At 40.1% G+C, this 20,961-nt stretch overlaps 1 protein-coding gene across 2 annotated transcripts in view; it reads right to left on the reverse strand.

The window, feature by feature from the left end:
- LOC111587662 (protein ELFN1-like) overlaps nt 1–20,961 on the reverse strand; it is a 143,340-nt gene that overhangs the window by 36,643 nt on the left and 85,736 nt on the right. For both annotated transcript variants that reach the window (XM_023297714.3, XM_035942673.2), the window contains one exon: nt 17,891–17,954. The gene's annotated coding sequence lies outside the window, so the exon portion shown is untranslated. The remainder of the gene's footprint in view (nt 1–17,890; nt 17,955–20,961) is intronic.

Here is a 20,961-nt window from a genome sequence, read left to right on the forward strand (position 1 = left end):
TATGTCACCTCACTTCCTACTTTACTCATGTCATAAGTACTAGAGGGTGGTGTTACAACGGAATGCATCATAATGAGCTCCTTGCTCAAACAAACGAAACAACGTGCTTCATAATAGAGTAAGCACCAGCAGTTAAAACACAAACACAGAAATCTCTAAAATGAAATGGTCAACATTCTAACTTTGACTGGTAAATCTGTATTCATGCAGGAGACGTTTGCTTACATTAAGCTGCTTGTTGATTAAAAAGTTGATTCACCTTTAAATATGGCATAAACCTGCATCAGGTGCAGGCACAAAACAGTGAGGATAAAAGCAAAATTCCTATTTCATTTCCATATGAAAGTGTTGATGCCTTTACTCAGTACAGAGTCGGTGTGTGCACACTTTGTAAATGTGTGTCTGGGTAATGGAGAGACCAGTGATTGATGGAAAGGTTAATCATTCTAGACAGATGGTATGTGCTGCTAAATCTGCATTAGGTGAAGTCGGACTCTGTGTGTGTGTGTGTGTGTGTGTGTGTGTGTGTGTGTGTGTGTGTGTGTGTGTGTGTGTGTGTGTGTATGTCTGCTTAAGCAGTAATGAGTGGGTGTCTGCCACTTGATTGGCGATGAGGGGAGGGGGACCTGGCCAGTCAGGCAGCATAGGAACCAGCAGCCTCATTATTTTCAGCGTAGAGAGAGAAAAACAGTGCAACCACCTCCTAACTTGTATTGAGGGTGTGTGGAAAAGCTGCTCTGTGACTTGAGACAGTAACCAAGCCGAGGTCAACATCTCATTATAGCGGAGCTTCATCCATACAAACCCACAGTCACCATGCATGCAAGGTCACTTCACAGAAACTGTGTGCTCTCGAGGTGTGATTGGAATGACCCTCCACGGAGAGGCTGTGTGTGTTTGCTCAACAAATCCAATGAGACTCAGTAAACCTTTTGTCTAAACCTCATAAAATCTGTTGACCTAAGGACACGGCTTCACTGAATTGGCCAATAAAAAGCTGACATTCACACTTGTACACACAATACACTCACAGCACAGTGCTACAGCACAGCTTGTTGATTTGTTACGACGTGCATTACAGCTTCAACACTTCCATGCATTACATACATAAAACATGGTTTCATGTAAACAAAAGTGCTTTCACGCAAGCAAACTTAAGAACACATCGCCAACATGGGTGCAGACGTAAAACACATTCACACATTGGTTGGAAAGAGAGGAGGAGGCAGCAGGCCACAGCTAGCAGAATGTGATAAAAGAGTTTCTTCATCCAGTATGCACTCAGGAACTCACAGCACAAACACACACAGTTGCAGGTCAGGAAGGAGAGAGGAAGTGGAGTGGCAGCAGAGTGGAGAGATTGGGAATGAAGAAGACAAATGATTTCTGTCATCTCAACCTTAGCATAAGAGAGATATTTTATGTATTTATTGCCACATTTTCTCATATTTTGGGATCTGGTCATGTATAAAAAAGCCTTAGTGCAGTGAGCCTCTGTTGTCTGTCATTTATTCAAATTTGAAATGATTTAGGATTCTGTTTCCCTGCCTCTTGCACTATGATTACCTTCTCTCAGTAGCAAAGGTGAAATTTGCTTGTTGCTATTATTCTACCACAGAACAATTTGTTATCATAACAATAATAATACATTTGAACGTTATGTTGAAAAAAATACAATTATTGCAAAATAAGAAAACTTCAACTCTGTGCCTTATTCTCTGTCATCCATCTCCCTGTTTCTTTTCTGCAAGTATCTCTGCCTCCAGAAATGCATATTTACCAGCCGTGACAGTGAAGCTGGCAATGTTTTCACCTTGTGAGTCTGCCAGTCTGTCTGTGTGTTTGTCATCATGGCAAAATGAGATTCTGGAGACATCTACTGTAGAAGGAGCTGCCACAAAGGTGATTGTGAGTACTTTGGCAGGTGTTGTATATGTCTGTCTGTCTGGCTGTGGACAGATTCTGTCAAACCAATAGTGTCACAACTGTGCAAGATACAATCACAAAACTTTACAGATATTTAACTAAGATTAAAATGAAGGCAGAGCTCCAAGATAGGTGTGATCTGAGCACTCACTGGGTATTGATAGAGCAGAATGTGGAGAACATTGCTGCTGGTGTGGAAGATGTGTGGTTACTGACCCCACAAACCTGCTCAGTGTTCAGTTACTGCTAATCATTTTTGATACAATTCATATCAATATTGTCAGTAGCATGTAAAATTATTCAGTGGCAGTAGACTGTTGAGATTAGAGGCCTGAAACTGCAATGTAGCGTTCCTGAGCTGTTAAGAGAATTCATGAAACAGCATGTCAAATCATTTACCAAAATAATACAATAAGTGAGCGTTACACTCAAAAAAAGTGAAGAAATCACACCTCTCTGCCACTCTGTGTGCAAATCCTCTGTGAAGAATTGCTTGCTCAGCCAGTGCAACACAGTTTGATTGGCATCTGTGAGGTGCAGCATCGTGGGCTTCATTTTCACGGTTCCACTTCCACTCAGACACAACAAGCTGTTAATAATCTGTTTGACCAATGTCACATCTCAGCGCAGCTTCCTTCTTTGTTATGCCAACCACCTCATAATCTTAGCATTATGTTTCTGTAGTTGAATACTTGGCACATGTGCACGTATTAAAAGGGCCATTCAGCACCAATCAGATGTGTTGAAATGCCTGCTGCTCTTTTTATATCTCCACTGACGATGAAGTACATCCATAAAATCATAGGCTGTTGAGCATTGAAAGCACAAAAGGGGCTCAATGTAATTCAAAACTACTGTCAAATCTGATCAAACCAGAACCAAAATGAGACATATTATTGATATTTCTTGCTTGGGTCATATTCTCCATCACTCTACACGTTTTTCTTGCTGATTTATAACATTTTGTGTCACTATTTCACCCCATATTTCAACTACAACTATTTATTCTTCCTCAGATAAAACCAGCTGTGTTTGACATAAATCCTTGATAGGAGTCAGACTTTCTGGCTGCATTCTGCTGATATTTCTTCATAATTCAGCTCTGACAGGCTTGGAAATTGTGTCTTTAACACTTGTAGAACAGCAGGACCATCTACTGCATTTGATGAAAATGCTGCTCTTATCTTTGAGGTGTCATTTTCTTAAAAACATGATACGCTGCAACACCAACTCTTACAAAGTCTCTCCTGCTGAGTATAACAAATCCATCTCCCAAGATCACATCTCACAACTAGGCACACACACACACACACACACACACACACACACACACACACACACACACACACACACACACACACACACACACACACACACACACACACACACAGACACACACACACACACACACACACACACAGACACACACACACACAGACACACACACACACACACACACACACACACACACATTTACACACTTGTGTCACGCGCCAGTGAACCATTCTGTTCCTATAGCAGCGAGTGACCTTTACATTTAACATGTAGCTATTTTTAACACAAAAATATGCTATAATTCAAATGCGGTGACAGAAAGTAACGAGGTGAACCTGAAGTGACTGTTCTTCACTTGAGAATTTTACATGTTCTGTAACTTTCTACTTCTACTCCATCCCATTTATTTGACAGCTATTGCAGATCAGGGCTACAAGTGGCAAGTACAGGAGAAGAATGTAATGCTGTGTCTGTGTGATGCTAAAACAGAATGTAACAGTGGAAGTGAGTCACAGTGTTAATGAACTGGGTAACAAATGTCTGTTTTTTTGTTTTGTTTTGTTTTGTTTTTACAGTTGCCAGAATCAGCTGCTGTACATACCAGTCCATTGTCTTCTATTGCATGTAAATCAAACTATGTTAAGTATCTAACTTTGAAGAGTTAAAACCTTGCTTTTGGTTGCAGTTTGCACATCCACATGATCAGAAGTAACATCATGATTTTCTCTGGAAATGTCTCAGTCTGTAGCTGCTGAAACCTCCACCTACTATAGTCAGTAGGCAGTTTGACAGGGGTTGCAGTCCCCTGCTGTTTGACTTTTCTTCTCTTGGTTTTCATGTTGTAGATGGAATCAAGATGTGTAGGAAATAATGAAGGCCACATCTCAGCCTTCTCCTCACACTTCAACTTCATTCTTGCATATCCCAGACACATAAAGACTGTGATGCTCCTCCAAAGGTGTCATTGCCAAAGTAGTTTAGGATGATGTCCAGCCTCTGCCAATACCTGTCACCAGGAAAATAAATCTCCTCTACTGACTCCTCCATTTTTACAGACAAAGCTATCCAGTGTGTGTCTGAAGAAACAGTTAACAGTGTCAGCCATCACAGATGTATTTGCTAAAGATGTTCAGCTGTTGGAGATGTTTAGACTATTTTGGCAAATCAAGCAGATTTTAATACACAGAGGATTTATGGGAAAGTTTTGCTTCCTCTGTCACATGACTGTCACGTTTATGCATATAGGGGTTAAGGTTGATGGAGAATAGACTGAACTGAAATCAGAAGATGAATTTGACACAGTGGTAAATATTTTACTTAGTCACAGACTCAAATTGTCCTCAAAACTGGACTGAAACTGAAATGTGAAAATGTAAATGTACCCTTATTTTAAATGATCTTACAAAATGAGTCTGTTAAAGGTACAAACCATAAGTACACAATGTGAAAAGCCGTACCACCCAAGTGATGAGCTGTTGAGCCACTCAAGGTACAATGATGTACTTTATCTGAGAGTTCATGTTCATAGGTGTGTGTGTTGGGAGTAAGGGAGCAGGAATGTGTTCCCATCAAGCCATCTCCCCTGTTAAAAAAATGACAAATACCCAGTGATTATAATCACTAACTTTGGTGGTGGGCAGCTAATACAGAAGAGGTTAATGGGAGGGATTTATCCTGGAAATAGATGTTGCTGTGTTGTTTGAGACTGGCTGAGAGTGCACCAACATATTTGTGAGCCAGAAAACTGAAACAAATGAGCCAAAAGAAACCATAAAACTGCAGCAGGCAACTGCAGAGTCACGCAACAATTCTTCATCACCTGTTCACATGATACATAACCATTTAATCCAGTGTACTGAAAACTTTCTAAGCACAAAAATGCCTTTAAAATCCAAAGAATCAGAGAAATACGCTTATAAATCCGTGAGGGACTTATCTCTTAAACACCATATGATTCTCAAAATGAGGGCTTTCTTTCACCACAGCCTCACCTGCCTTCCCAACCACAAAAACAACACATTCACAGCTTATTTTTGGCTCCTCCTGCCACAGACGGGTATTGATTTGGATTTGTGACAAACTTAGAGTTGGGTTCTAAAGCGACAACGAGGGATTATTCTATTAGTCATTTCTCCTCACCAAAATAATGTACAGGGGAAGATTTAATATGGTTTCAGGTGTTGGGTGGAAGAGATCTGACTAGGCTGCAGATTTACAGCGAGGTTTCGACCATTTTGCATAATCCCAGGAGACATCTGTCTGTGTCTGTGAGCGTGAGTCCCACCTAGCAAATTTCACATTTGAAGAATTCAAATGAGACGCTTAAGGACAAGACACACAAACAGACTTGTGCAAACACATGGAGGCAAAGATGCTAATTTCCAGCAGATAATCGGCTATTTGAGGATAATCTTTGTCGCCCCAAAGCGTGTATGCACTTTGAAATCTGATTTAATTCAAAAATAAACCATAACTGTTTCAAATGCGTGTGTTTGTAAGTGTGTTAAGGTAAACCATCAACTAGAAACTTTCCAGCTGCAGCGCTGTTTATCCCTCAGTTTATATTCTTTGTTCATTGGTTTTTCCTTGTTTGCAGAACTTAGTGGATGAAGAGTACTTCTGTCTCAAGTTACGTCAGCCCTCTAAACACACACACACACACACACACACACACACATGCACTTCAGTCTGTTCTGCCCTGTCCTCCTTCCTCGTTCCCTGTAGTACCTCTGTATACAAAATGCACCTCCTCCTACTTCGTGTTTCATTTTGTTTGTTTTAGCTTTTGTGTTTCCTTGTGTGTCCTGTCGCTAGACGATCGCCTGTCACATCTCGGAGGCGTCTGAGCACGTGCACCGTAGATGTGTGGGCCCGTGTTAAAGCGAGGACAAGTTATGTGGCTGATTTTGATCTTCTTTCATGTGTCAGCAGGCTCTGCATCAACTTCCCTCCGTCTGCCTCTCTTTCTACACCTGTCACCGCCACGCTGCGGAGACAAATGAACCACACAGATGGTGACAGGATCTTTTCAGGACATTTCTTCCTCGCATGCACATGTGTTATTGCTTTTGCTAAACTTAGCTTTTTAAAATAAATACGTCAATATAACCTTCATTTTGAGACGTTAGTATAATGGCTGGAAGCACATGACACTATTATTGACACAATTTGCTTCTATCACATCTATTTTTCTTCTGTGTCCCTCAGAATCTGATTTAGTGAGATTTCTACAACACTGCCAGTATATGAAAGCTGGACATTGTAGCTGCAATGTCACCCAGTGATTTGTGGATTGACATTCTGCAGCCTCCAGACAGGAATTTGTCAGTTTCCATCTTGCTCTTTTAAAACCCAACTCAATGAGCAAGACTTGGATCTGACTCACAATTTGAGGATATGGTTACAATCTGTCACAAGGTAGGCCTGTTGTGTCATCTGTTTTACTCCAAGCATGATCACAGTTTAATAAACAAACATCATGCTGCATTGGAGGAGACTTGAAGCCAGCTGTTCAAACCATAAACTCTTCAGGAAAACTTTACTGAGGTAACAAATCAAGTCAGAAGTGAAATCATTTTCTCAAAGACTTCTATTCAGTCACACTTCGTTTTGCAAGCAGAGGTGTCACCCCCTGCTGGTGGTAGCAGGTAGCATTTAAGGTAGCATTTAAGGCACTTCCACGTTGATCTCCCTTTTAAAACCTGGACGCTATGTCCATATTTCACGTACAGTCAATGCATATTGCCCTAGCACCAAACATAGAGGCCAGTTTTATGCCACGCTAAAAAACTCCATCTTAGCAATTCCCTGCCTACTCAGTATGTTCCAGGCAGGAAACTACAGGCACTGATGTGTGGAGGAGCACCATGACTCGCTAATAAAACAGTTAAAAATCTTCAGTAAGGTTCAAGTCCACAGCAAATACTTGAGCCGGACCTTTTAATGCAGGGACAGGTCCTGACTGCATAATTGGGACAATTGACAGGTAATATTACATCCGACCCTTGTCATATTTTATTTGAGGAGAATTTGATTAGATTTGCCATCAAACTGAAGAGTCCTACAGGTTTGACTGAACAGACTGCAGAACTCCTTTGCTCCTCCATCTGAAAAACTGTTATATCAGTGTTTGGGTTCTAAGCAGGCCTCACTGTGTCACATGTATCATGTTGCATTTGTTTTCTTCTTTGGTAAAATGCTGTGTTTTTGTGGAACAGTGTATGTCTTGGGACATGACGTATTTCCGAAGATGAAACACAGAGAGTCATTCAGAAGGTATCAAAACGCTCAATAGACAAAGAAAGAAAGCAAAAGGAAATGTGATTGTTTCCATTGTTTGCATATTCCAAGATTTTCTACCCTTTTTCTTCAAGAAAATCAGCGTTTGTTTGAGAAGACCATAGCGACATTTAATGATTTGAGATCTGTGCAGCCAAGATAAACATGATTTATTGCTGTTAAAAGCAGGTTGCAGTAAAATAAAGTCCATCTTTTTTTTTCAAAGATAAAGAGATACAGGATACAATGAAACAGCATCTTTACAGCAGTATTTTTTGGCGCAATGTGGCCCTAATTTGAACCAAAAAGCCACTCAGACTAGATAAATTTGCAGCGTTTAGTATGGTGACCCTTTGTAATTAAACCACCATGTGGCAGTTAATTTGACAAAAATATACTGATGTTTACAAATGGCACATGTATGCACCTGTTCAGTCAGGTTGATACATGGATAATTAGAGCGTGGTGCTCATGATGGCTGAGTGATGACATGTGTCTCCTGCTGCTGCTGTGCTTTATCAATAAAACAAGATGGATCCACTCTGCGTGCTGCTGGGTCTAATTTGGATGTTTACTGGAGTCAACCAGAGAGATACTGGCTGAGTTTAATGATATGCTATCAAGCTGTGCATAATATGTCTTACTCTATCAAATTAATTTGAGTGATATTAAAGGCCAATTCTCATCTCTATCTTGATATTCTTGCCATCTGTCAGAATAAGAAACAGGCTCTTAAAAGGTTGAGGGGCCAGATGTGTTAAACAGACAATTCACACATAGAAGTATGTATGTAAAACTACAAACTTAAACAGAAAGTATTTTCTCCAGCTTCAAACCCGGTCTTGTTAACAAATGTAGTTTTTTCAGACAAATTATTTGAGCAGATTTTTGTGTAGGTTCATGTTCTTTCTCTGCAGCCCACAGTGGTCTGATTATAGGGGAAAAATGTTGTGGCTTGTTTGCATTTTTTTAAACCAATCACAGTGATATTGGGTGAGGCTAGGTCAAGGATGAAACAATGGCATCGCCTCGTATTAGTGATAGGGAAGTGTTTTGTCAGAGCACTTGTATGCAGGGAGGCGAGCATCATCATTAAAATAGCTAATTCACAAAGATAAAAAATAGCAGGGCTGCCTTAGAGCATGATTCAGATCCTCTGCAAAATTTGAAATTTTGAATGTGGCAGTTTGCTGCCTGGAGGATGCTGTCGTTTCCCATAGTGAAGAGGATTTTTACAGTAGTAACATGCACAGAAAGCTGCATGAAATGGGCAACCAATAGCAGCTTTATACCTGAAGTCTAGATTAGATTTTAATTCATTTATTAAATCTTCCAAGTCTGATTTTCATTTTTTTAAATCAAAGCTGGAAGAGTCAGTATTTTCTACTTTTCACACGAACCTTTCAGGATGTTGTATTTCAGGAGGCCTGAGAGGAAAATAAACTGATGCACCTCTTATGGGCTCCATTTTCAAGCTTTAGAAAACCGAGGATGGGAGATTTTAACCAATCACAAGTGTTTAAACTAAGATTAGGGGAGATTGTCGACATAGCAACAAAACCCCTGGCAAGAGCAGGACGTAGTGGTGGAATGAGTTGGATGGAGGACTTGTACTTGGGAGATTGTGGTTGAAATGACAGTTGAAGTCACAAATGAATGTTGACCTTTAGATTGACTCTCTGTGGACTCGTGTTGGGGGAGGGGCTTTCAACAGAGAGGGGAAAAGGGAAGACTAGTATAGGCTGACAGTATGCCGAATAAAACGCTGCCGAGAAGCAGCGACAGCAGCAGCAGCAGCGAGAGAGAGTTAAAAGTCAGACAAGACAGACAGTTTCCAGCAGCCATCAGTCTGTACATGCAGTTGTAGAAACACAGTGACTTATTCTAATGTTGTCAGACACATATATTAGTTTACACAGTCTCTGATGCTTTTAACTATGACAGGGTTGAATATTTAAAAGATGTACGGGCAATCTGAGGTCTCTGTCCATGGTCCAACCTCCATTTTACATGAATTGTTATGTAAATCAACATTAGTTTGTATATAAATCAGCTGAACAGATGTGTTCCTCTCAAAATATTCAATAAACCGAAGACAAATAGTCAAACTGACTGAAATATAATACAGAAAGGAAAGACAATTGAATGAAATACTAGAAGTTTTTGTACAAACTTCAAGCATTTAATATTTCAACACAAAGATACAGTAGACTAGAAATACTCATTATATATACTTTATGACATGTAATCTGAACGTATTCAGTCTCTGTGACTGATAAACATCGCCATCAACCAAGAAGCACGTATTCTGTTCACAGAATAAACCTTCGAAATCAGACAAATAAAATACAAATCTCTCCAATTCAGCTAAAATAAAACCTTTGTGTTAAATGCATCATCAGGTGTTTCCCAACATGCCCTCAAGTCATCGCTAGAGAAAAACAGCAGCACCTGTTTCCAAAAACTGCACCTGCCTTCATCTCTTGATGTCATTGTCGCTTACGTCAGAACAAGTTGGCATCAAGTTGGACACAAAACTAATGCGATACGACACACAGTGATCGATTCTGTGCAGCTCTAGTTCATCTCACCAAGCCATATGATTGCGTTCCATGCCACTCTGTTCAGTCGCTGTCTGTTTTATTTTAACACTTGCCTTGTGTGTTTGCCGTCTTTGTGTCCCTCTCCTCTGTGATTGCCTGCCCTGCCCTCATTAGTTTCAACTGTGTTCAATTAGTCTATTAGTCTCTGTGTATTTATAGTCCGGTGCTTCCCCTTGTCAGTTGGCAGTTCATCTGTGTTGATCCCCTGTGTGCCTCGCCTGTGTTTTGTCTTCCAGTGTTTGTGGTTAGTGCTTTTACTTCTTTGTTGTTTTTTTTTTTTTTAAAGTAAACCTCGGTCTGTTCCCTGCACTTTTGTTACCCGCTTAGATTTTTGCATTTGAATCAGCTTGAAGTAAAGCTCGCTTTTGTTTTTGAAACCTGCCTCCAGTAACCTGCACTTGAGTCCTGCTTCTCTACAGTAAATGCAGCAACAGAACTCGTCAGCTCCACCACACATGACCGTCGATGCACCTCGACTAAACCGGCACCGATCATAAACCTCATCATCATGCACCAGGAAATAAGACTTGCTCTGTCCTCACTCTTGCATAGTCAGCCTCCACTAACAGCCCCGCAGCAGCCTTTGTATCATTACGCACCATTACATACTGTGAGTCCTAACAGCCCCGTGATTGATCACTCAGCAGCTGCTCTAATTTATGATCTGATGTGTGTTTTACTGCATGTTTGGACTGACCATGTGTAAAGCAATCTACTCTGCTGGAGCCATAATCAAGCATGTGGAAATGACTCCGTATGAAGCTCTGCTGAGATCGCATGACTCAACCTTGTGAAAAGATTAAAGGGCAACTGTGGAGTTTTGATCACTGGTGCCACTACATGACACTGATTGGATTAGTGATTCCCAGAATTGTTTGTGTCTCGTGTTTTTCTAGCGTGAGTCAAGTCAGCCCTTGTAATGTTGACCAATAAAATGATGCAGCGGCAGAGAATTTTGTTTTCATACTTGTGTTAATATTGTTTTCACAAAGACCTGTTAATATGTGACCATGCAAGCACTGACTGTTAGTTCCTCTTTGATTTTGCCAGGTACAAACTCAATGTCTGCAGGTACATTTATTTATTTTTTTGTTTTTTGCTTCCGATTCCTAAATCCAGAATCCAGTGAGTCATGTCAGTCATAAATCAAATCTTAAAGTTTTCAAGCCCAGGTCAAAGCTAAAGCCTTCAATTACACGGGACAGATCTGTAAGTACTGCAGAGATGGGGTTCAGGTTATTAAGTGATGTGTCATTAAGATTTCTTTTCTGCCTGAGTTTGAGCCCACACATTAGCCTGTCCTCCCTCCCAGCTCTGTCTCCTGAGAAATTATGTTTATATAGGGCACTTTTGTTTCTACAGTAATGCTCTACTGTGCAGCCTAATTGTTACCTGAATTGTGTCCACAGGCAGAGTTTTTTTGTTGTGTTGTTTTTCTGATTGACTTAAGCGCTACATTTATGAACAGCGCACAGACTGTGCCCGTACTCAAGTGTTCAACAAAGGTGTCTTGCATTGAGTTAATTCGGTTTAGGAAAAGATGAAAAATGTCAGTAAACAGGTTTTCTGTATTAAAGTTTTCTATATTAAATGCCCAGTGTGTAAGATTTAGGAGGATTTGTTGTCAAAAATGGAATATAATGTTATTTATTATGTTTTTATTAGTATAAAATCAGCTGAGAATAGGAATCAGGTTTCTGTTTTCTTAGAAAGAGTTCTTTATATCCACATGGACTGGATTCTCTTCCACCACATCCACCATATTGCACTGACATGTTTCTACAGAAGCCCAGAATGGACAAAACAAACACTGGTTATAGAGCTCAGCTTTTGCATTTTTGCTGGCCGTCATACGTTCTCCTACATTCTCTGGGGGAGGGTAAAGGGTATTTAGTTGGCTGCATTTTGTAACCTCACTGCTAAATGCCATGAAATCATTTTAACATTTAAACCAAGACTGCCAACCTTTCTAACTTTAATCACACGGTGGTTCTGCTGAGTGCCTTGACAGAACCATTAATAGTATAATAACGCTTTAGTTTGCTACGAGCAGATATTTTACAATAGTAATGGATAATGGAGGAAAACAAATGTAACAAGAAAAGCACTCAGAGAGCGCAGTACTCCACCAAGGCTGCTCAGTCGTTGCATGATTTCCAACAAAGAAGTCTGCAGCGGCCGATTTGTAGTAGGATCGCAATCGTGATCGTCAGCAGGCAGCTGACGTAGTGTTTGCTTGTTGTCATGGTTACAGTGACGCCGTGCCGCTATCTCACAATGATACAGAAATCTTTAACAAATCTGTGGATCCAGACTATAAGCTGCATCACTGCCTAAATCTAATCAGGTGGTCCTTGTATCATTTCTGACCTTTGATGAAAATTTCATCCAGATTCATTAGTCCGATTTGAGTAATGTTGTGCACATACAGAAAGACAGATTCAAATGAGTCCGCTGCGTTCCTTGGCAGAGTAATAAGGTAACACAAAAAAACCCCACAGACATGTCTAGTATCAACATTTAACAGAATTCCAAGTTTGTTAATGATCAAAGTTATGGTTAGAACTAATTTTACTTTATAATCTCAGAATTTATTTCATCTGGAAATATGGCTCCATTAGCTATACATATATACATATAGATAGATAGATAGATAGATAGATAGATAGACAGATAGATAGATAGATAGACAGATAGATAGACAGATAGATAGATAGATAGATAGATAGATAGATAGATAGATATTTCTACTGTCTGCACGTCTGACCATCCTGGAGGAGGGAACCTAAATCCAGACTCCGAGGAGAGGGAGAGAAAGTGTTTGTTGTACTGATCGTAAAATCCTCTGAGACAACTGTGTCGGTAACACTTTACTTCAACCCCACTATTTAGCATTTATAAGCAGGAGGTGCTGCCGGGTTCATGATTTCTTTGTGGAGTCTAAATAAAATTAACATCACAGTCAAACCAGTACATTTAGCGCAGTTTGTGCTTAGACAAACTGCACATTATGATACGACTGTAGAAAACAACATATTGTAAGGACTAAATTGGTGCTCACAGCTTGGGTTTCACTTGTGACCAATAACAAAAAATATATGTCTGTTCGCTGCTGATGAGAGTTTCCCTGTGACATTCTCACATGCTTTTATCTAACTGTTTAAGGCTCAGACACGTAATATTGTGCAGCATTTCACACAAAAAGATAAAGAAAAAAAGATTCATGTAGCAAAACTGCTTTTGTTGTTGTTGCTTTGTTTCTGTATTGCCCTCCATTACCCCACTGCCTCACAATCTCAGTGGCTGGAAACAACTGGACTGAAGTACCAAGCTCTATATGAAGTAAAAAATACTGCTTCCAACAATGATACAACATTGCTGCTTGCAAACTGCTGCTTACACACTGAGACTTCAGCTCTAATATTCAAATACGGTCATATATAGTAACAAGCTGGTCTGTAGAATCGTGTTTTCTATAAATTGTGATATTTTCTGTACATTTAGCAGAGAATTCTTCTGTATTGCAGAAGGATTTAAACTGCCGACCTGATATTTGTATGGTGTGATGTTGATAATTCTACTTAGGTAAAGGACATAATACTTTCCTCTCGCACTGATGCACAAACGCTGCCAAAATTGTCACGTGTTTGCACCGATGACAAAATGTGTGTGTAAATATCATTTTCTAAGTGGAAAGGTGCATCTTTTTGTGAGCATCAATTATTCATTCACCTGCTTGGCTTGACAACATGCACAGAGCAGCATTTGTCTCCCCTGTCAGATAATCTGCCCTCCTGTAACGTGGAATTCCACTTTTCCCTTAAAAAAATCACTCAACGCTCTGCACACTTTCCAGTTCACACCCAACCAGCGCCCTTTGTCACACACACACACACACACACACACACACACACACACACACACACACACACACACACACACACACACACACACACACACACACACACACACACACACACACAGAGAGAGAGAGAGGTAAACACATTGCCTGTCCAAAATAGCATTCATCTCTGCATCAATCTCTGATACTGGGCTCAAAGATGAGAATCCTTTGGCAGGAATCTGTCTCTCTGTGACACAAACACACACATGCACACACACACACACGTATATATACAGACACACATATGTACACACACACAATCTCTCTTTATCTAGACACACAAATTGAATCTATGGTCTTGACAGGACACGAGGACAGGGAGGACAAATAAAAATCACCTTATTACGTACTCCCTTTACACATACACATCCTTGACACGCACTCTTTCACACACACACACACACCCATGCAGACAGATGTACACACACAGGTCATTCACATGCATTAGGGATGGGACTAGAAAAGCCTTGAATCCTGGTCAAACACCATTTGGTGTGTAAATGCTGACAGACGAGGACAGGAAACCACATGTGTGTCGGGAGGATCAGATGCTGTTTGGCAGAGTTGAGGTGGGAATAATGGAGGGTCGGACGGAGACACAATGGTGTGTATATTTGTAGAGGATGAAATAATGATGATAATGATTAAAGTGATGACTGATGAAGGTCACAGTGACAATATAAGCGATGAAAGTGATGATAATGACAGTATTCTGTCAACCTTGAGCTCTGTGTGATCATCGATCATGTCAGAGCGAGTGGATGGATCTGCAACATCCCCCGCAGTTAATTTTGGTTTAAGAATCTTTCAATTTGTGCACAACTAATAATAAACAAGCGGAGGTTTAAGAGATAAAATTTCTACCACTGGATGAATTACTGATGTGTAGAAATTGGCAGAACTAGAAAATGAAGTAGGCTGTATTATTAAAGACCCCTCCGGTGAAAGTCAAGTTTCTTACCTTGTTAACACATCCACATGGCGTTTGTTTTTAGATAATAGAAGACATATCATGAGCGAAACAAGCAGTCAGCACCAAAGCTGAGTATTTCTGCCTTGAATATTCAGCTGATGATTGCAAGTATGCTGAGAGTTACAATCAGACAACAGGTGTTTCTTACGTTGTTAACCTGAGAAACCAATGCTATCAGCTTGCAGGGAGGGACTTTCTATATCATTTTGCTCCAGAATCACTTGCTAGTTTGAACACATATGGCTGAACTCCTCCAACGGTACAACTGTCCACTGTGTAGAGTAGTATTACAGTGTTTGGGCGGAGCTGTGGATGAGCATGCAGCTGGAGTTGCAGGAGAGCAGCAAAGCGATGGGCAGAGATCTGTGAATATGCACAAATTTGCATATTCACAGATCTGCACATACAAGGAGGCAAAAGTGTAGAGTTACATCTATGTAATTTGAAAGCACCGAGAGTTTTTTCATGGAAAAAACTTCTAAATGTGTAATTCAGATGAACAGAGGTGAGTTTTTAGGGGTCTATTCAATCGTAATTGAATGAATTTAAGGAATGTTAAACCTGTAGTCACTTATTTTTTTCCAATTGTGTCAAAAGAAACAAGTTTAAAAACAACACAGATACAACGCCGCCTCTAAAAGTGACTGTAAAATTTGCTAAAGTGTGGCCACTGCGACTGCAAGAGGCAATTACAGGATAGTGATCAAGAGGGGAGTCATAAAGATAAAAACTGTAAAATGGCTTAGTAATGTCAGTTGCATATCAGTGTCTACTTCCAGTTCCTAACATTAACTTCCACAAGCTATTGGTCACACCATGTCAAAGTGGATCAGTGACTTGAGGACTTACTTGCTCTGTCTTCAAGCTTCAAACAGTTTCCCATTCATCAGCTTCTGAGCAATATTATCATTCATTTGTAGGCATGTTATGGCGTGTTAATTCCAATATTCACTCTGTTAGAGAGGTTTGAGGAGGCAGTCACAGAGACACTCTGGAGACTCAGGTGGCTTAGGTTGAGAATAAGGTTTACTGACATCAGGAGAAGTGATTCGACAAGCAACACAGTGATGTGAGCACTGGCAGCATCAATGCTGAGGATTCTCTTCAACCTTGGGTATATATTGAGTTGGGAGGAATGCCATATTTAGATTACATAGACAGCTTGTCTGCTCAGGAACATCAAACTAGACAACATCTAATCTTGACCAAGTTATGCTTTTCTTACAGCAGATGTCTCTGTCACATAGCTTCTTTTGCAGCATCTGCTTTTGTCAGGGTCATATTTGGAATAGAGAGGGCATGAATGTGCTCACAGTCTCAACCAACAGGATAATTTGAGGTAACCCATAGGATCTACAACTTGATTTAAGGTGACTGCAGTTGACATATGCAACCTGCACGATATTCTGGGATGTCTTCAGCCATCAGCTGCAAGTAAATACCTCAGTAAGGGGAAAGAGACTAACTTTTCCTTCACACACTCTCCTTCTAGCTCTGCTTTTGGTCTCCACTCAGTCCTGATGAGAATATCTAACATTTTAGTAGCTAAATGCTCCATTGTGTTCACCTGCTAGTTGCCAACTTTCTGCCTGCAGTTGCCAGCAGGTAGAGTGGAGTATTTCACTGAAAGCTGGCAACCTGCTCCATCCAAAATCAAGACAAAACTCAAAGTCAAGAAAACGTATTTAGATTTGACTGCATCAATATGTTCTCATGTTTGTATTTCACTGTATTACCCAGCAGCACATGTGCTCTTGACTAATATAGGACTTGAAACAACATCCACTCCTGCAACCTAAACTTGTTAAAGCAGGTTAATGATCACCAGTTAAATACCTGGGTAGAGTTGTAACCAGTATTTGAGGAAAAAAAGAAAAGATAAAAAGGGCTCATGAGTCCAATCCCCAATCCACTACACCAAAAGTGTCTTTTTTCTTAATCCTTTGAATTTTTAATGCTTTATTTATTTACTGAACTGTTAAGTTATATTTTATTCCGTTTACTTCCCAGCATGAAGCCTTTGAAACTGTTTCAACAAACCAAAAAACATTTTGTTGGATAGATTCTTGAAATTTTAGCCCCAAAAATGAACTGATTTCACATATCCTGATTCTAAACATAGCAACATCCATATAAAATATCCATTAAGTATATGTTTTTGCAATAGAAGGAGGTTACTACTCCCAGGTTGCCATAATCCTCAGAAATAAACACATCCTCTGTATGTTGTTACTGCCAGCCACCACTCTGTCCTTTGACTGACAGGATAAATCTGGGTGGTGAGTTGCAATGACTGAGCTGCCAGCTTTCCACACTGTGCTGTGGTTGTACTGAGCAGCTTCCACAAGTGAATGCGTCGAAGTGCAAATGTAACAACGCTGATTTGTAGGAATTCATTCATAAGAATACATATGAATAGAAATTAATCATTAAATAGACAACTCTTGATAAATGAAATGTCACGAAATATACAATGTACTTTTATAATGTTGAAATATTTTATGAGGTAACCTTTTTTGCGTTATAATGTTGTCACTCTGTAAACACTACTCCAAGCTGAAAGTACAATAAACATCTCTGTATTTCCTTGTTACAAATCCTGCCATCCTTGGGTGGTTGTAACACTTCAACTTCTGACAGCTCACAATTTCTCTTTAAGGGGAAAGAAAATAGAATTTCACACACAAACTACAGTCTTGTGTCGGTGTCATGAACACTTTCTCGTTGAAAATAAAGAGTAAATCACATGTTAAACATCTGTTCACTGTGGTGCATGTGTGTATGTGTGTGTTTCTTTGATACATATATCTGCTGCATGCCATTTGCTTTCTGGACTACTATTCTGCCGTCTTCTTATGTGGCGGCGAAAGTTTGTGTTCAGAAGCAGCAGGAAACAGACAGAGGTGAAGAGGAAAAGGGAGAACCTTTTACCTGTGCAGATGTAGGTCCTCTCCCAACCAGCTGAGCCTTCGTTGTCTGTGCACTTTTCACATCACTATCAAAAAGAGAGAAAAGTGGGAAAGGGAACAGGGAGAGAGAGAGAGGAGGGTTAGAGTGATGGAGGTGAGACATTTCTGAAAATCGTTTGGAAGCAGCACAGACTGACATTCTGCCACATTTAAAACCTGAAACAGGAGCAGCCAGGCTGCATCGTGCAAAGAAACAGAAGGAAATTAAGTTTGGATTTAGCCGTTTCCTCTGGTTACTGTGGTACAGTGAAATTATGCAACACATTAATAGGACACCTCAAAGCTCTATGTGTGTCAGAGTGGGAGGAGAGATTGACTGCAAAATGGGACACAGAAGAAGGAAAAAGGCAAGAGATTGTTGAAATAAGGGCTGTGTGAAGAGAAAACAGAGGGGGATTCCCATTAGAGAGACAGATGAAGGGACGGCTGAGGATGACAGCAACATCTGACAGTTGGCAAGTCAATGATGGACAGAGAGGAGAGAAAGAGCTCCTATTTCCAAGGCTAATATGTGGCTTTGCCTCACAGGAAAAACAATCTTACACAGAGAGACTTTACAACCTTCTCTGTCACGTGACTGTTTATTCATGTCAGCGTGTGTGTGTGTGTGCGTGTGCGTGTGTGTGTGTTAGAGGGGACAGAAAGAAGACTAATAACTCAGATGGTCGACAAAACAAGAGGAGTGAAGCCTGCAATAACCCTGCAAGCTGTGCCCCTGCAAAGTGTTGCTATTATTTTGTCAAACCCAGCAGCAAAATACGACCAGTTCATTGCTGCCTGTTACAGAGGACAACACTTCAACAAGCCACAGGCTCAGAAAATTACTACAGAAATAACTCAACACCTTGGACACATGTTTCACAAAGACACAACTAACAGTTTGTGAAGTTTTTGTTGCTGCTCCTGTCGAGCATTCTGTTTTCATGACACGCATTAAGTTTCACCTCATTTGTACAGAATCAGCCTAATCAACATTAAGTGTCCAGGAGTGACCTCCACCACCTACACACCGTGTTGCATGCTGGTCCGTTTGCAGTGCGTTTCAAGCTGATCCGGTGCATCTCCAGAGACTTGATTCTACTTTATGCAAATTCGATGCGACGTGTTCGATGCATTGCAAAACTTTGGTCAAACGTCTAAACTAGCCATCAGTGAACTAAAGCGAGGACAGAGTCAGCTACTGCACAGGTTATTTCTCAACTCAAATGCTTTCAGAAATATTTTTCGCTGAACTGTTTTTGTAATAAAAGAGAACGTTTGTGAGCGAGTTGCCACGTTGGTCCAGTTTGAAATCCAGGAGCAGACAGCTCTCGAGTCGATGCGTTTGTCCAATCAGGCGCAGGCAGGATAGTTGGAGAAGAAACGCACCACCAAGTGGGCAATTTTCAGATGTGGCGCATTTACATGTGGGAAAAACTCGCCTAGTGGACATGTAGCACTAGTTGGATTGAAGATGTGTCTGATCGCTGATTAATGAAAAGTAATCAAGATAATGTAGGCGACCTCATGTGAACAAGTGTATGTAAAATAAAAAATATATCTACAAAATTAAGCTGCGTAACACGTAACTGTGTGATTGGTGGATTTTGATTAAGAAACTGGTGTTTTCATAAATAAGCAATACAAACGGGAAATTCATCTACAAATTAAATGTCATGCAAAAGAAAACCCCAGATAAACAGAGTTATAAATACTTTTGAATATTTAAAGCAGTATAAAAATATGATATTGTCAAAGAGGTTAAAATGCTAGTTTAAAAGGGGCTGAAAAGACTTTAAAAACTGTTCAAAATGTATCAGTAAGCTGAGAAGTTATCAGAGTCTTTGATGCACTTAATCAGACTTGAGGATTAATGATCATGATTGACTGCTCATGATTCTGGCCTCAGAAGGAGGAACTCTCCACCTGATGCTCCTCTTGGACTGGAGCTGTTAGAAGAAGCAGAGCATTGGTTCTTATATTCCCTTCTTCAGGTATGAATTGTATGAAATGTGGTTGTCAAGATGTTTATATGTGGACTTTTGTTCCGCTCTGTTAGTGCAAAATCAACCCTCCACCACCATTACATGAGGTGCTAGTAGCCTAATGAGCCTAGTAGAAGGTGGCGGAGGTCCATAGTAGGCCATATGTATGGGAATTATCTGCAATGAAAATCATCCAAAATATGTAAAATTTAACAAAATATAGACATGGACTTTTGATTTCACAACAAAACGTGTGCAGACTTTTCATTTCTATCAACTGTATATTTTTATTGACTGATTTGATCAGTTTTAGCTATCGATGAGCTAAGATTATCAACTAACTCATGAAATCTTTAACTTCAGCAGACTTCCAACTGTCTTAGCAGATTTGTTTTCAAACAGAAACCTCACAAAATTATTTTAAAATGCACACTTAGGCTGAGATGTTATGGTAAAAGTCTGAGGCTAAAAAATGTCATTGTATATGAAAGTGTGCAATGACAAATAAAGCTATCTATCTATCTAAAGCTACCTGTTCCAGATAAAAATTTGCACTCTTACCATATGAATCATTTCAAGGTGTAGCATTGCTCATGAATTACAGATGGAACTGGGTAGTTTGCCCACTATTAAAGTATAAACAGTGCTGAAAGGTTCGAGTTCTGCATTAATATTCTTTTGCTCACACAGTATATTTTAACTTAACAAGAGATACCGGATTTGATGATTTGGAATGTGAGTTTGGCAGATCCACTGCTGTCTAAAGGTCAAAACATTCCACTGCACTGATGTTACATAGCGCTTCACAGACACACATCTAATTGAAGTAATTGCTGTCATTTGGGGGCAATGTCAAAAATATGTGGAACAATCAGAAATGTAGGTCATTCTTTTTTGTGTTTGTGTTGATGTTGGTCCTTCTGCTTCTGCCCTCGCTGTAGAGAAGACTGATGGACTGTTGCAGGAGAAGTCACAAGCGGTGCTTAGAAACACATGCAGTTTTCTTCGTGGCTCAACGCTGTTCAGTTCGAGCCAACTTTTCAACCAATCAGGAGCAACCTATGCATAG

This window comes from Amphiprion ocellaris, chromosome 4 (genome assembly GCF_022539595.1).
Source record: "Amphiprion ocellaris isolate individual 3 ecotype Okinawa chromosome 4, ASM2253959v1, whole genome shotgun sequence".
Taxonomy (NCBI): domain Eukaryota; kingdom Metazoa; phylum Chordata; class Actinopteri; family Pomacentridae; genus Amphiprion; species Amphiprion ocellaris.